The 15,396-nt window shown below is 37.5% G+C and overlaps 1 non-coding gene across 1 annotated transcript; it reads right to left on the reverse strand.

The window, feature by feature from the left end:
• Positions 1–814: 814 nt before the first annotated feature.
• LOC115935433 (U6 spliceosomal RNA) lies at positions 815–920 on the reverse strand. Its single transcript, XR_004071068.2, has one exon. It is a non-coding gene; the product is annotated as a U6 spliceosomal RNA (small nuclear RNA).
• Between the last annotated feature and the right edge of the window lie 14,476 nt (positions 921–15,396).

Here is a 15,396-nt window from a genome sequence, read left to right on the forward strand (position 1 = left end):
AGGGGTAACATTAGGAGAAATACCTAATGTAGGTGATGTGTTGATGGGTGCAGCAAACCACCATGGCACGTGTATACCTATGTAACAAAACTGCACGTTCTGCACATGTACCTCAGAACATAAAGTATAATAAAACAATTTTTAAAAAATAAAATGTATCCTTTAATTTGACTACTCTTTTGATCAATTCTTACAATAGTGTTGAACTAAGAAAAAAAGTCAAGAAAACAATTATTTGGTACATCTCTACTTTTATAAAACAAAAGAAAAAAGCTTCATGATTTTCTAGGGGTCTTATGGGAAATTTCAAAGATAGTTTTATGTGTGAAGAAAATCCTCTAATTTTTATTTTTCCGAATCTAGGATGTGATTGTGGGAAAGCAAAACCAAGAGTTATTGGAGTACTTTAGATCACCTATTAACATAGGGTCAGATGTGCCTGAGAAACAATAAATTCAGTATCTGTTGATCAAAATGACAATACAATATTTTAAATAACAAGAATATGATGACACAAAAGAAAGGAGTCTTAGCTTTTCAGCAAATGAAGAACTTTAAGTTTTTGCTGCTTAAAAATCAAGGGCTTGCAAAAATGACCATAAAACACAGAAAACTGTTTTGATGGGATATGGAATTTCTGCTATGTTGTCAGGCCAGATAGAATGTAAAGGCATAAACTTTTACTACCCTTTGTTAAGAGCAGACCAAACAGTTTGAGATACACTGTTATTTTAGTACATAGAAAACCAAATTCTAGTTTTACATTAATATAGTAGTTAGCAGGAAAGGATTTATTAGCTCTTTACTCTATTTTTTTTTAATGGAACACATCATGATTTTGTGTGTCATCCTTGTGCAGAGGCCATGCTAACCTTCTTGTATCATTCCAATGTTAGTGTATGTGCTGCCTAACTGAACACCCTGACCTATTTCTGTTGTATTTTTTTGAGACAGGGTCTTGTTTTGTCACCCAGGCTGGAGTGCAGTGGCATGCTTATGGTTGGCTGCAGCCTCCGTCTCCTGGCCTGTCCTATTTAAAAAACAAAACAATCTTACAAATAAACTCGTCAAAATTGAGGGAACGTTGCCAACATTTGAGTATATTTTATTGTTTCTTTTTCAACTCATTATTTGCAGTGAGGCAAATAAATTGTTTTCTACTTACAACTTTCTACATCTATTCAAGATTTGTTTTACACAATTCATTTTCACATTCTAGAAGAACCAAACCTTTTAGTTTAAGACAGAAAATATTTCCATTACCTCGCATTCATAGTCACAATTTTCTGCTACTATTGCTTTAGTATAGTCTTTGATTATTTGTATAAATTCTAACTTTCAGTCAAAGCAGCTGATTTCTATTTCACAGAGAAAACTAGAAGGGGATGTAGAAGTATCTATTATACACAGTTTAGCAAATTAACAAAACCAATGAAATCACCTCCTAGAGTCACCCACATCCATTTTTCACTCCTTTAAATCAGAGTAAACCCAATCATTAGTAAGGTAAACACAGTCATTAACATGAACAACAGATATATCCACTATAAGAAAAAAAGTGTATATATTCAAAATATGTAGGGTGACCAAATTTTAGTATTCTATTTCCCTTAAAAATTATCTAGGTGTCCAAGTTATCTATTAAATAACTTGATCTAAGAATAGACTAAGGTTTTAAAGTTAAATAAGGATCTTAGTTATGTTGACAAACTACAACTTACCGTATTCTAATTTAAGAATTTAGACCATTTGTATTCACATAGCTTAATGTGGGGACTTAGAACGGAGACGCCCCCACGTTAATTTGACTTACTTATTGTTTAAGAAATTCTTGCCCAGAAATATAAAGCTATAAACCAATATATAACTTTACTACTTGCTTCAGGAAATTCCTGAAAAGCAACTTATCTATATAGTTTGTTCATCTGGCCAAGCAGTTCTTCTATCAGGATAATAGATTGCTTATCTGGCCAAATGGGCAGCTTATTAAAAAAATTACTTACGGGACGGGCATGGTGGCTCATGCCTGCAATCCCAGCACTTTGGGAGGCTGAGGTGGGTGGATCACTTGAGGTCAGGAGTTCGATACCAGCCTGGCCAACGTGGCAAAAGCCTGCCTCTACTACAAATACAAAAATAAGGCTGGGCATGTTGGCTCACACCTGATCCAGCACTTTAGGAGGCCGAGGTGGGTGGATCACCTGAGGTCAGGAGTTTGAGACCAGCCTGGCCAACATGGTGAAACCCTGTCTCTACTAAAAACAAAAAACAACAAAACAAAGCCAACAAACAAAAAAACTAGCCAGGCGTGGTGGCAGGTGCCTGTAATCCCAGCTGCTCAGGAGGCTGAGGCAGGAGAATTGCTTGAACTCAGGAGGCAGAGGTTGCAGTGAGCTAAAATCTCGCCATTGCACTCTACCCTGGGCCACAAGAACAAAGCTCCAACTCAAAAAAAAAAAAAAAATTAGCCAGGTGTGGTGGCAGGTGCCTGGAATCTCAGCTACTTGGGAGGCTGAGGCAGGAAAATTACTTCTTGAATCCAGGAGGTGGAGGGTGCGGTGAGCCGAGATCATACTACTGTACTCCAGCCTGGGCAACAGAGCAAGACTTTGTCTCAAAAAAAAAAAAAAAAAAAAAAGAAAAGAAAAGAAAAGAAAAAGAAAAATTACTTAATTACTTTTCAAGGCTTATGTTAAGAAGTTGGCCTTTCTGGGTCTCCTAATCCTAAACTGTAAGTCATGAACTGTCCTCCAGTTCAGTTAGTTTCTTGTCTTGATAAACCTGACTTAAACAACTGAAGCCTAGATCCCTAAGCCTTATAAATCTCCTCCTCTTACGTTCCCATTTTGAGATATTACTAGGATCTCTCAAGGTGGTATTCTCCCTTGCTGTAGCAGACTGAGCTTTGATTGATCAACAGAAACTGTAAGTTTATCAATGTTTTTGGTGTAAGGTTGAGAAATTTGTGGCAATATTGTTATGTGGCAGTATTGTTATGTGGCAATAGAAAACCAGTTCAACCCCATCAGTAAAATTAGGGAAGAGTCATATAGCTGTTTTCAAACCAAAAGTTATCAAACAAGCCTAATCTGTAAAAGATTCACCTTTATTTTATTTTTTTGACATAAAATATATGACTCAAAAGATTCACCTTTATAATATGAACTCATGTTTTCATACAAACCTGCTTCCGATCTTGAGATTTCCATAATAATTTTTAAGCCTAGTTTTAAAAGAACAATTTCTCTATTTCCTGAGAAATTTGTGATTGCCAGTTATATAAGTGCTTATTTTTCTCTATGAACCAATTAGAGAGAAGCTATTTAAATTTGAGAGACTTTATAATTTAATTTGTTTACATACATGAGGTGGAAAAATGTCAAACTCACGCAATGAAAGGTAAAGGTTTTTCACAATTACAGATAGACTTACTGAGACTGAGAACTTGAAGTTTCAGTTCTACAGCCTCAATCATGAGTCAACAGTAAACACAGAACCATAAAAATCACTAGTGCAGATCTCAAAGGGACATTTTACTTTTAGTGAGCATATAATGTTTTCCTGATTGAGTTGAGCTCACAAATAGTCAAACAGCCAAGTAAATAAAAAGAGGGCTAACAAACCAGTTTTTTTATTCTCTCTCACCCAACAGAAACTGATCCCGTTTATATCCTGAGAGAGGTCACTACATGATCACATCATAAAACCAGATTCCCAAATACTACCCAAATACTACTTTTTTTTTTTTTTTTTGAGACAGAGTTTCGCTCTTGTTGCCCAGGCTGGAGTGCAATGGCTTGATCTCAGCTCGCTGCAACCTCCGCCTCCTGGGTTCAAGCAATTTTCCTGCCTCAGCCTCCTGAGTAGCTAGGATTACAGGCACCCGCCAGCACACCCAAATAATTTTTGTGTATATATATATAAATATTTTTTTTTTTAGTAGAGACGATTTTCACCATGTTGGCCAGGCTGGTATTGAACTCCTGAACTCAGGTGATCCATCCACCTCAGCCTCCCAAAGTGCTGGGATTACAGGTGTGAGCCACCACACCCACCCCACAAATATGACTCTTATGAATGAAGAACAACTTGTTGACTATGTACAATCAGACTTAGATATACATGAGATGCTTTTTTGACTATGAAATCAATCGTCTGATGTACCCACTTGTCCCCAGGTCTGGCTGGGGACAAGAGTTAGACAAGACATCAAGAGTTAGCTAAGAGCCAGAAAAAAGAAACAAAAACTCCCATGGTATACTTAGAGAATGATGATTTAGGCTTATTTATTTATTTATTTATTTATTTAAATAGGCTTTTGGGGAACAGGTGGTGTTTAGTTACATGAATAAGTCCTTTAGTGATGACTTCTGAGATTTTGGTACACCCAACACCGAAGTAACGTACACTGTACGCAATGTGTAGTCTTTTATCCCTCACCTCCCTCCCACTCTTTCCCCTGAGTCCCCAAAGTCCATTAAATCATTTTTATGCCTTTGCATCCTCACAGCTTAGCTTTCACTTATGAGTGAGAACATACAACGTTTGGTTTTCCTTTCCTGTTTTTTTTCACTTAGAATTTCATCCAGATTGCTACAAATGCCATGATTTTGTTCCTTTTCATGGCTGAGTAGTATTCCATGGTATATATATACCACATTTTCTTTATCTACTTATTGATTAATGGGCATTTGGGCTGGCTTCATATTTTTGCAATTATGAATTGTGCTGCTATAAACATGCATGTGCAAGTATCTTTTTCATACAGTGACTTCTTTTCCTTCGGGTAGATACCCAAAAGTGGGATTGCTGGATCCAATGGTAGATTTACTTTTAGTTCTTTAAGGAATCTCCACACTGTTTTCCATAGTGGTTGTACTAGTTTACACTCCCATCAACAGTATAAAAGTGTTCCCTTTTCAGCGGAGGTTGCAGTGAGCCGAGATAGTGCCACTGCACTCCAGCCTGGCAACAGAGCGAGACTCCATCTCAAAAAAATAATAATAATAAATAATAGATGCCCACATCTATTACTTTTTATTGTTTGATTATGACCATTCTTGCAGGAGTAAGGTGGTATCACACAGTTGTTTTCATTTGCATTTCTCTGATAATTAGTGATGTCGAGGATTTTTTCATGTTTCTTGGCCTGATATAGGCTGTTTTAGTATCAAAGAGTTTACATGAGCAGTAGGATGGCCAAAGGGTCCATATTACTGATGATCTTGAATGTTTAGAAGTGACAGTAAATCATTTTTTAATATGTTAAAATAAATTTTTCATAAAAGATAAAATCATAACTTTTATATTAATATAAAAATAAACATGTTAAAGATTTGTTTAACTCAAGAGGAAACAGGTGAGGTTTTACAACGAAGTCAAGGAGGAATTTTTAAAAATTATAAATCAAGAATATTTAAATAAATGTGCAAATGAAGGTAAGACTGGCTTCATGGGGACAGGTGGGAAAGGAGGCAAGCCAGTTGACTCTTCACCAGAGAGAATTTACACTTCATAGACAATAATTATTGTACATTGCTATCAGTTATCTACAATATACAGAGTTGTAAATAGCTCAAGCACAATGAAGGACAAGAATCAGATGCCTGGAAGTTTATGATCTAAATAATACATACTTTTTTACATTGAAGCACAATTCTTTCCCTACAATAACCTCAACTGGCTTGATGACGGGAAAGCAGTAAGACACATTTGAAAACTACCTTAGGGGAAAAAACTACACAAATTCATGGTTTCTTGGATGTAATAAATGATTAGGAAATAGGATTCAGAGGTCATTCATTACAAGTGTGGCAATTGCCTACTTGTTTGGTGGATTGCTTCATGGGAGCTAGGATAATGACTTATAATGTTGGGGACAATAATTGGAAGCAGAATAAAACATTTTAAAAAGTAATCATTTTGTTAACTCAAGTTCTATGACATTGAAAAAGAGTTCCCTTTTATTCAACATTGTATTGAAGTCCTAGATAAAATGGAAAAAGTCAAATTATCCTTGTTTGCAGATGATAATGATCTGATATTTGGAAAAATCAAAAGACTTTACAAAAAACTATTAGAACTGATAAATTCAGTAAAGTTGCAGGATACAAAATCAACATACAAAAATCAGTAGTTGGCCAGGCGTGGTGGCTCATGCCTGTAATCCCAGTGCTTTGGGAGGCCAAGGTGGGTGGATCACCTGAGGTCAGAAGTTCAAGACCAGCCTGGCCAACATGGTGAAACCCCGTCTCTACTAAAAATACAAAAATAAGGGCCAGGCGCGGTGGCTTGTGCCTGTAATCCTGGCACTTTGGGAGGCCGAGGTGGGCAGATCACCTGAGGACAGGAGTTCAAGACCAGCCTGGTCAACATGGTGAAACCCTGTCTCTACTAAAAATACAAAAAATTATCCAGGTGTGGTGGCATGCACCTGTAATCTCAGCTACTGGTGAGGCTGAGGAAGGAGAATCGCTTGAAGCCGGGAGGTGGAGGTTGCAGTGAGCTGAGATTGCACCACTGCACTCCAGTCTGGGTGACAGAGCTAGACTTTATCTAAAAAAAAAACCATAGCATTTTTATATGCCAAAAGCAAACAATCTGATAAATAAATCAAGAGATTAACACCATTTACAATACCTACAAATAAAATAAAATACCTACGAATAAAATTAACTGAAGAAGAGAAAGATCTCTCCAATGAAAACTATAAAACATCGGTGCAAGAAATTGAAGAGGACATGAAAAAATGAAAAGATATTCCATATTCATGAATTGGAAGAATCAATATTGTTATAATGTCCATGCTATCCAAAGCAATCTACAAATTCAATGCAATCTCTATCAAAATATCAATGGCATTTTTCAAAGAAATAGAAAAAATAATCCTAAAATTTATATGGAACCACAACCCAGAACAGCCAAAGCCATCTTGAGCAAAAAGAACAAAATTGGAGGAATCACATTACCTGACTTCAAATTATGCTACTGAGCTATTGTAACCAAAACAACAGTGTACTGGCTAAAAACAGACCCACAGACCAATGGCACAGAAGAGCAAACCCAGAAATAATTCCTTACATCTACAGCAAACCCATTCTTGACAAAGTTGCCAAGAGCATACATTGGGGAAAGGACAGTCTCTTCAATAAATTGTGCTGAGAAAACTGGATATCCACATGCAGAAGAATGAAACTAGACCCCTATATCATATGAAACTATACCATATACAAGCATCAAATCAAAATGGATTAAAGACTTAAATCTAAGACTTCATGCTATAAAACTATTAAAGGAAAACATTGGAGAAACTCTCTGGGAAGTTGGTTTGGGCAAAGATTTCTTGAGTAATTCCCCAAAAGCACAGGCAACTCAAGCAACAATGGACAAATGAGATCACTAAAAAGCTCTTGCACAGCAAAGTAATCAATGAAGTGAAGAGACAACCCACTTTGTGGGACAGAATGTTTGCACACTATCCATCTGGCAAGAAATTAGTAACCAGAATATATAAGGAGCTCAAACAACTCAATAGAAAAACATCTAATAAACTAAGTTAAAAACGGGCAAAAAACTGAATAGATATTTCTCAAAAGAAGATATACAAATGGCAGGCCGGGTGTGGTGGCTCACACCTGTAATCCCAGCACTTTGGGAGGCGGAGGCGGGTGGATCACCAGGTCAGGAGATCGAGGCCATCCTGGCTAACATGGCGAAACCCTGACTCTACTAAAAATACAAAAAAAAGTTAGCCGGGCGTGGTGGTGGGCGCCTGTAGTCCCAGCTACTCGGGAGGCTGAGGCAGGAGAATGGCGCGAACCTGGGAGGCGGAGCTTGCAGTGAGCCGAGATCACACCACTGCACTCGAGCCTGGGTGACAGAGAGAGACTCCGTCTCAAAAACAAACAAACAAAAAAGAAGATATACAAATGGCAAACAGGTATATGAAAAGATGCTCAACGTCACTGATCATCAAAGAAATGCAAATCAAAACCACAATGAGATATCATCATACCCCAGTTAAAATGGCTTTTATCCAAAAAGACAGAAAATAACAAATGCTGGCAAGGTTGTGGAGAAAAGGGAATCCTTGTATACTGTTGGTGGGAATGCAAATTAGTATAGCCACTAAGGAGAACAGTGTGGAGGTTCCTCAAAAAAACTAAAAATTGAACTATCGTATGATCCAGTAATCCCACTGCTAGCATATCCCCAAAAGAAAGGAAATCAGTATACGGAAGAGTTATCTTCATGTTTTTTGAGATATCCCATGTTTTTTTGCAATACTATTCACAATAGCCAAGATTTGGAAGCAACCTAAGTGTCCATCAAGAGATGAATGAGGCCGGGCGTGGTGGTTCATGCCTGTAACCCCAACAATTTAGGAGGCTGAGGCAGGCGGACAACCTGAGGTCAGGAGTTTGAGACCAGCCTGGCCAACATGGTGAAACTCTGTCTCTACTAAAAATACAAAAAGAAAAATTAACCAGGCGTGGTGGCAGATACCTGTAATCCCTGCTACTTGGGAGGCTGAGGCAGGAGAATCACTTGAACCCGGGAGGCGGAGGTTGCAGTAAGCCAAGATCGCGCCATTGCACTCCAGCCTGGGCAACAAGAGCGAAACTCCATCTCAAAAAAAAAAAAAAAAAATGACTGAATAAAGAAAAGGTAGTACATATACACAATGGAGTAATATTCAGCCATTAAAAATAATTAAATCCTGTCATTTGGAATAACATGAATGGAACAGGAGGACATGTTAAGTGAAATAAACCATGAACAGAAAGACAAACTTCTTATGTTCTCATCCATCTGTGGGAGCTAAACATTAAAACAACTGAACTCATGGAGATAGAAAGTAGAATGATGATTACCAGAGGCTGGGAAGGGTAGTTGGGTGGTGGTGATGGTGGGGACCTGGGGATGGTTAATGGGTACAAAAGTAGAGTTAGATAGAATGAATAAGAGCTAGTATGCACAACAGAGTGATTATGGTCAACAATAATTTATTGTACATTTTAAAATAACTAAAGGAGTATAATTAAAATGTACATAATACAAAGAAATTATAAATGCTTAAGGTGATGGATACCCCATTTACCTTGATGCAATTATCACACATTGTACGCTTGCGTCAAAATATCTCATGTACCCCATAAATATATGCACCATGTACCCATAAAAATTAAAAATAAAAACAATAAAAAATGAAAGAAATTGTTGCAATTCTCAAGAAGTGGGAGCCAGAAAAACCAATATAAAGAGAAAAATTGCTATAATAGAGTAGGTGTAATGGCATTTTAGGGAAAGAAAACCTACTTAAGGAAGTTGAGGATGACATCACAGAGGAGACAGATCTTGAGAGGACACTTGGAGGATTTGTAGGCGTTTGTCAGGCAAATTAGAAGAAAAGAGGCAATGCAACATGCACAAACAAAGGCAGAAACAAATGTGAAACTGTATCTTATGCTTGAGATTCAGAAACTAGAAAATATTAAAATTTCTGAAGTATAAGGTGTCACGAGTAGTAAAGATAAGGATTACAAGAGATAAAAATGGACAGGTAATTAAAGGGTCTTCTAAGCCATACAAAAGAATTTTAAATTTTATTCTGTAGCTAATGGAAAGCTACTGAGCAATGTTGAGAAGGGAAGTAGTCTGATAAGATCTGCATCTTAGAAGGCGGCATGGGTAATAGATGGGTTTTTCAGGAAGGTTTATATAAGATAAACATCAAAAAGATCACCGAGAGAGTTTCAAAGCTAGCCCATTGCTCAACCTAGGCCAACGGTCATGACTATGGAAAGAAGAAATTTTGAAACATACTTAAGACATGGACTGATAGAACTTGGTGATCATTGAAAATGGAGAACAAAGAAGAGAAAGAGATGACTCAGATTTTTCTCAGATATTTTTGTCTTGGGCAACAGCAAGTGGATGTTGTCTCCTAGATGCTATCTAGATGCTATCTAGAATTGGTTATTCAGGTGAGAAGCCTAGGTTTGGGCTAAAAATGATAAATTTGGGTATCATGGCCATAAGTTAAAAGTATGGCTAAAGATAAGTCTTCCCATAAAGAGGATAACATAAGAAAAAGATGAGAGAAAAGGAGAAGGAATCATAGGAGAGGAGTAGAGAAGGGAATACAGAAGAGGAGGGGGCTGAGAATATCAGAAGGTAATAACTCATTTTAAAAACTGGAGAAATTAGACCAGATGTGGTGGCTCACGCCTGTAATCCCAGCACTTTGGGAGGCCGAGGTTGGCGGATCACCTGAGGTCAGGGACCAGACTGGCTAACATAGTGAAACCCCATCTCTACTAAAAATACAAAAATTAGCTGGGTGTGGCGGCATGTGCCTGCAGTCTCAGCTACTTGGGAGGCTGAGGCAGGAGAATCGCTTAAACCCAGGCAGCAGAGGCTGAAGTGAGCCTAGATTGCACCACTGCACTCCAGCCTGGGTGAGACAGCAAAACTCCATCTCAAAAAAAAAAAAAAAAAAAAAATCTGAGAAATTTATAGCAAAATCAGGAATGTGAAATTGTAACGGGAAAAAGGGGATAAGATGTACAAAGGATGAGGATTCAGCATTATTTTATGCCTGAAAGAGGTCAAGTTAGATAGGAACTAGAACAAACCATTGGATTTGTTAACCGGGAGGACAATGATGACATTCATGAGAGTAGTATCAGAAAAATGTGGCAGTGGATTGAATGATAGCGGTGCAGGGTGTGGATGAAGAGAAATTATTCAATGGGTACAATATACGTTATTCCAGTGATGGATACCCCAAAAGCACTGACTTCATGACTCACAATCTATGCATGTAACAAAATTGCATTTATACCATATAAACTTATACCAAAAAAAAAAAAACGTGGCAAAGGAAGTAAGATTGCATTGATTAGAATGACAAGATGTGAGGAGCAAACTAAGTATAGTTCTAACTTTAAAAGCTTGGTTATTAAAGAAAAGAGAAACACAAGGTCTGAGAAAGAAATAGGTGACATTTTAAATCAGTCTCTGGTAAAAATTATTAGTGCATTTTTTCCACGTCTTTGCTATTGTGAATAGTGCTGCAATGAATGTATTTGTGCCTTTTTTTATTAGTGCATTTTTAGGTGGTAAAGTTAGCCTGAGCTTTTGAAGTAGGTAGATGATTTTCTGAATTATTGGTTATATTTAGAGAAGATGTTTAAATGTATGAGCTTCAGAAAAATGATAATAATAATTACATATTTAATTATAATGTCAAAAAGTATATAATAAAATGTTTATACCTGAGAAAAAAGAAAAATCGTCTCTTTCAGGGATTGCTATCCGATATTATTATCCATTATTATTAGCCCCTCCCTTTTAAGGCCATCTCAAATAATCACGCAGTCTAAGTGAAAATAGTGTGCTGGATCTGACTTGGAGCCCTTGATTAAGTTCCTTGTTTTCCCTTTCAGAATTGACTCAGAATATACCATCTTTTTTTGATGCACTTGATCAGGAATTAATTATTCATGGATCCATAGAAAAATTTCAGAAGGAAATTTAGGAAAATCCTAAAGTGAACCAAGGGAGACATTGCTCCATATCTGTCTCTTTTCCTAGCGTGAATTTGGTAGGAAAATATTCTGAGTTTGAAAAGAAAGTAGAAGAAGGGATTGAGGAAATATTATCCTCTTCTAAAAAGTTTTGGTGAAAAGACAATTATGTGACCATGCATTCTTTTCATATTAAATATATAAACAATGCCAGATTATTTACAGCAATATTACTGTTTGCTCAGCTTAAAGTATTTTTTGAAGCTCAGTTTTATATCAAAGGTCTATTCTAAACTGGTTAATCTCCTGTTCTGGCATCACAAACATTTCAAAATTTCAGCTTAAATTAATATAATCTCCTCTGTTTACCCTATATGTGAATATGGGGTACGCTTTTTGGATCTATGTTTAAAGGAAGAAAAGAAGGAGGAAGAAAGAAAAAAGGAGAGGAGAGAGGAAAAGAGAGAGGAACAAGGGACAATGGGATGGGAGGAAGAGAGGGAGAGAGAGAGAGGACAAGAAAGGGGAGAAGGAGGAGAGAACTGATGAGAATTAAAGAGGAGAGAGGAGAAGGAAAGAAAGGGAAAGGAAAAGCCACCATCACCACCACCATGCTGATTCTAGTTTCAGTTTGGTCACCAGCTTATTACAGAAGCGTTAGTCTGATCTTTCCTGGTATCTCACTTGGTGAGGATCTTGACATCAAGTGCTTTGTGGGTACCATCAGGGCAACCACTGTTGAAGGATTAGAAGAAGCAAGCCGCAGTGGGATTGTCTGTGTCAGGAATCTCTCGGGGTCTTCTGAAGGACCAGCAGCTGGAGGCTTACTGCAAGAAAATATCAAAGGCCGGGTAGTCTTAGCCAGAGAAGCCTCAATAACCAAGAGAGAACCACCAAAAGGCAGCCACATACATAGACCTCAGCTAATTTTCATAATTGTCTCTATTTTCCAGAAGCTGTAGTATTGGAAGGAATGGGGAAGAGATGTAATGAGGGACATTAGGAAGAAACATCTGAGAAAGAGAATAAAACTAGTTCAGCTTTAAAGATGAACTAGCCTGTAATTCCAGCACTTTGGGAGGCCAAGGCAGGCAGATCAGTTGAGCCCAGGAGTCTCAGACTAGCCTGGGCAACATGACAAAACCCAGTCTCTACAAAAAAAGTACAGAAATTAGCCAGGCATGGTGGTGCGTGTCTGTCGTCCCCATTACTCAGGAGGCTGAGGTGGGAGGATCACCTGAGCCTGGCAGGTCGAGGCTACAGTAAGCCAGGATCATGCCACTGCACTCCAGCCTGGGCAACAGACTGATACCCTGTCTCAAGAAAAAAATAAAATAAAAATGAACTCGAGTGGATTTTTAATAACAGAAAGTGACCCAACAGCTTTGAGAGCAGCCTGAGTTATTGTTAAGAGGCAGGAAAGGAAAATTGCACAGTGCAAGGCTAAAGGCAGTGATTGGAAAAAAATAAAACTGTTTCATGTTTGTTCCTCCATAGAGATCCAACTATAAATAAACTACAAATAAGGGGGATGATTTTGTTTGGTGGTAATGCTATGAAGCAGAATAATGAGTAGAAAGTAACTATGAAGAAGGGAGTAGTAGGAGGCTACATTTGCTCTGGTTGTCAGGAGGGCCTGTTTGGGTTGAGAGCTTCCATGACAAGAAACAGCCACTCATTCCAAACTCTGGAGCAAAAGCGTGAAACACGTAGGCTGGGCCGGGTGGCTCACGCCTGTAATCCCAGCGCTTTGGGAGGCTGAGGCGGGCTTATCACTTGAGGTCAGGAGTTCAAGACCAGTCTAGCCATCATGGCAAAACCCCACCTCTACTAAAAACACAAAAATTAGCTTAGCGTGGTGGCATGTGCCTGTAAGCCCAGCTACTCGGGAGACTGAGGCAGGAGAATAGCATGAACCCAGGAAGCGGAAGTTGCAGTGAGCTGAGGTTATGCCACTGCACTCCAGCCTGGGCGACAGAGAGAGACTCTGTCAAAAAAAAAAAAAAAAAAAAAAGAAAGAAAGAAAAGAAAAAAAAAGTGTAAAACACCCGAAGGTTACGGCTAAGAAAAACAGCCAGTGTTTGTGAGGTGAGGCGGGCGATGACAGAAGATACCTCCAGCAAAATGGGTAAAGGTCCAGACCCTATGTGCCGTGGTAGAATATTTTGATTGCTATTTTGCTTTCCTCAAAAAAAATTTTAAGCATTTTCTTGGCCCTAGTATTCTTGTAGAAGACTCTGGATTTGTTAACTTAATTTTATTTAATGGATCATACATTCATACAATGCCAAATAATTCTGGTCTCAGGGGCAAGAAAATACTAAGACATCTCACATTTGTTTCCTTATGCCCTCATTGCTACTATTATACCTAGATAGTTACAAAAAATTCATTTATACTATTCCAATTTTCATCTCACTTAGCTCTCCATACTTAAGGATTAAATTCTTGTTCATCAAACATGTGTACATACTTAAGTAGTTAACATCTAGGGTCTGGATGATATTATTTGCTTAAAAGATTGAAATAATGGACCCAAGTGTTGTTATAAATAGTTCATGTTAATCATGCCAAGAGAAAGGTATTAATTTGCTAGCATATAGAAAATGTATAGAAACAATTAATGTGGTAGCACATAGAAAATGTATAGAAAATAATGAAGGCATGGTGGCTAAAAGTTCTGCTCTTTGATATTTCTGATTTAAAACCCAGAACAGGAAACCTTTCCTCTTGGACTTAAAGAGATAGAAGTCTTTAAACTCCAGAGATAAAAGTCTCTGCCAGGAGCAGTAAGCCCATTGTCTCTCATTAGAGTACCATTCTTCCATAAAACATGTTAAAGAATGTGCAGCCTGTAAGGGACATGTGCTTAGCTTTCTTGCAGCAATGTTTCTGGCTTCTTTAATATGAATTACCGACCTCTCAGCACAACCCTTAAACTTCTACCTGCTACACTTATGCAAATAGTCACTCTGAATCCAACATGATACCTTTTAGTTAGTCTTGGAACATAAGTATTGCAGCTGTCTCATGGAAGAAACAGAAAAAATTTCTGTTCAGTATGGAAATAACTCTATAAAGCTTATGATAAATGAAGGCTTATGAATTTTATGTCAATTATTGCAGTCATCACTATAGCAGTATATTTCCTTGGGTTCTTATGGGAAATTACTTTCTTTGGCACATTCTTGGGAATTATTTCCTGTGTTCCATTAGCTGCGCAAGATGACGTCCTAAAATGACGGATGCAGTTCTATTGTTTTGTTAGAGTGCTCTGTAACTGCTCTTAGGACTCCTTGGTTGAATGCATATTATATTCTCTTTGAATATTTTCTGAGAATATGATTCATAGTTTAGTCTTAATGTTTTCAAAAAATCACTTAATGAACAAGAAGGAAGCTTGTTCTGGTAGAAAGAGCAATAAACAGCAGAACGGGTAATCCTTGTTCTAGTCATGATTCCACTGCCAACTCTGTGAACTGTGGCAAATTATTTTAGGTATAGTATCTGTTTCTTCATTTATAACTTTTTTTTTCTTTTTTCTTTCCTTTTTCTTCAAGGCACAGCCTTACTGACTAGAGCAAGTTAGTTGTCAGGTGTTAGCTACAAGAACAAACTATATTTGGAAGCATCCCAGGCTCATCATTATGAAAAAGAACAGGGTAACAGATTTCTCTACTAACATTTTCCTTTGAAATAACAAAATATGGTTATCTGCATAAAGACAAATAAGAAAATATTCTCATTAACTGAATTAATTGATTTCAGTATAACTTATTTTTAAATCCCCCTTCAGTTTATGTTTTCTATTACCTTAAGATTGTCAGTATTTACTAAATATTAAGTATGTAACTTAAAATTCTAT

Source organism: Gorilla gorilla, chromosome 6 (genome assembly GCF_029281585.2).
Source record: "Gorilla gorilla gorilla isolate KB3781 chromosome 6, NHGRI_mGorGor1-v2.1_pri, whole genome shotgun sequence".
NCBI lineage: Eukaryota > Metazoa > Chordata > Mammalia > Primates > Hominidae > Gorilla > Gorilla gorilla.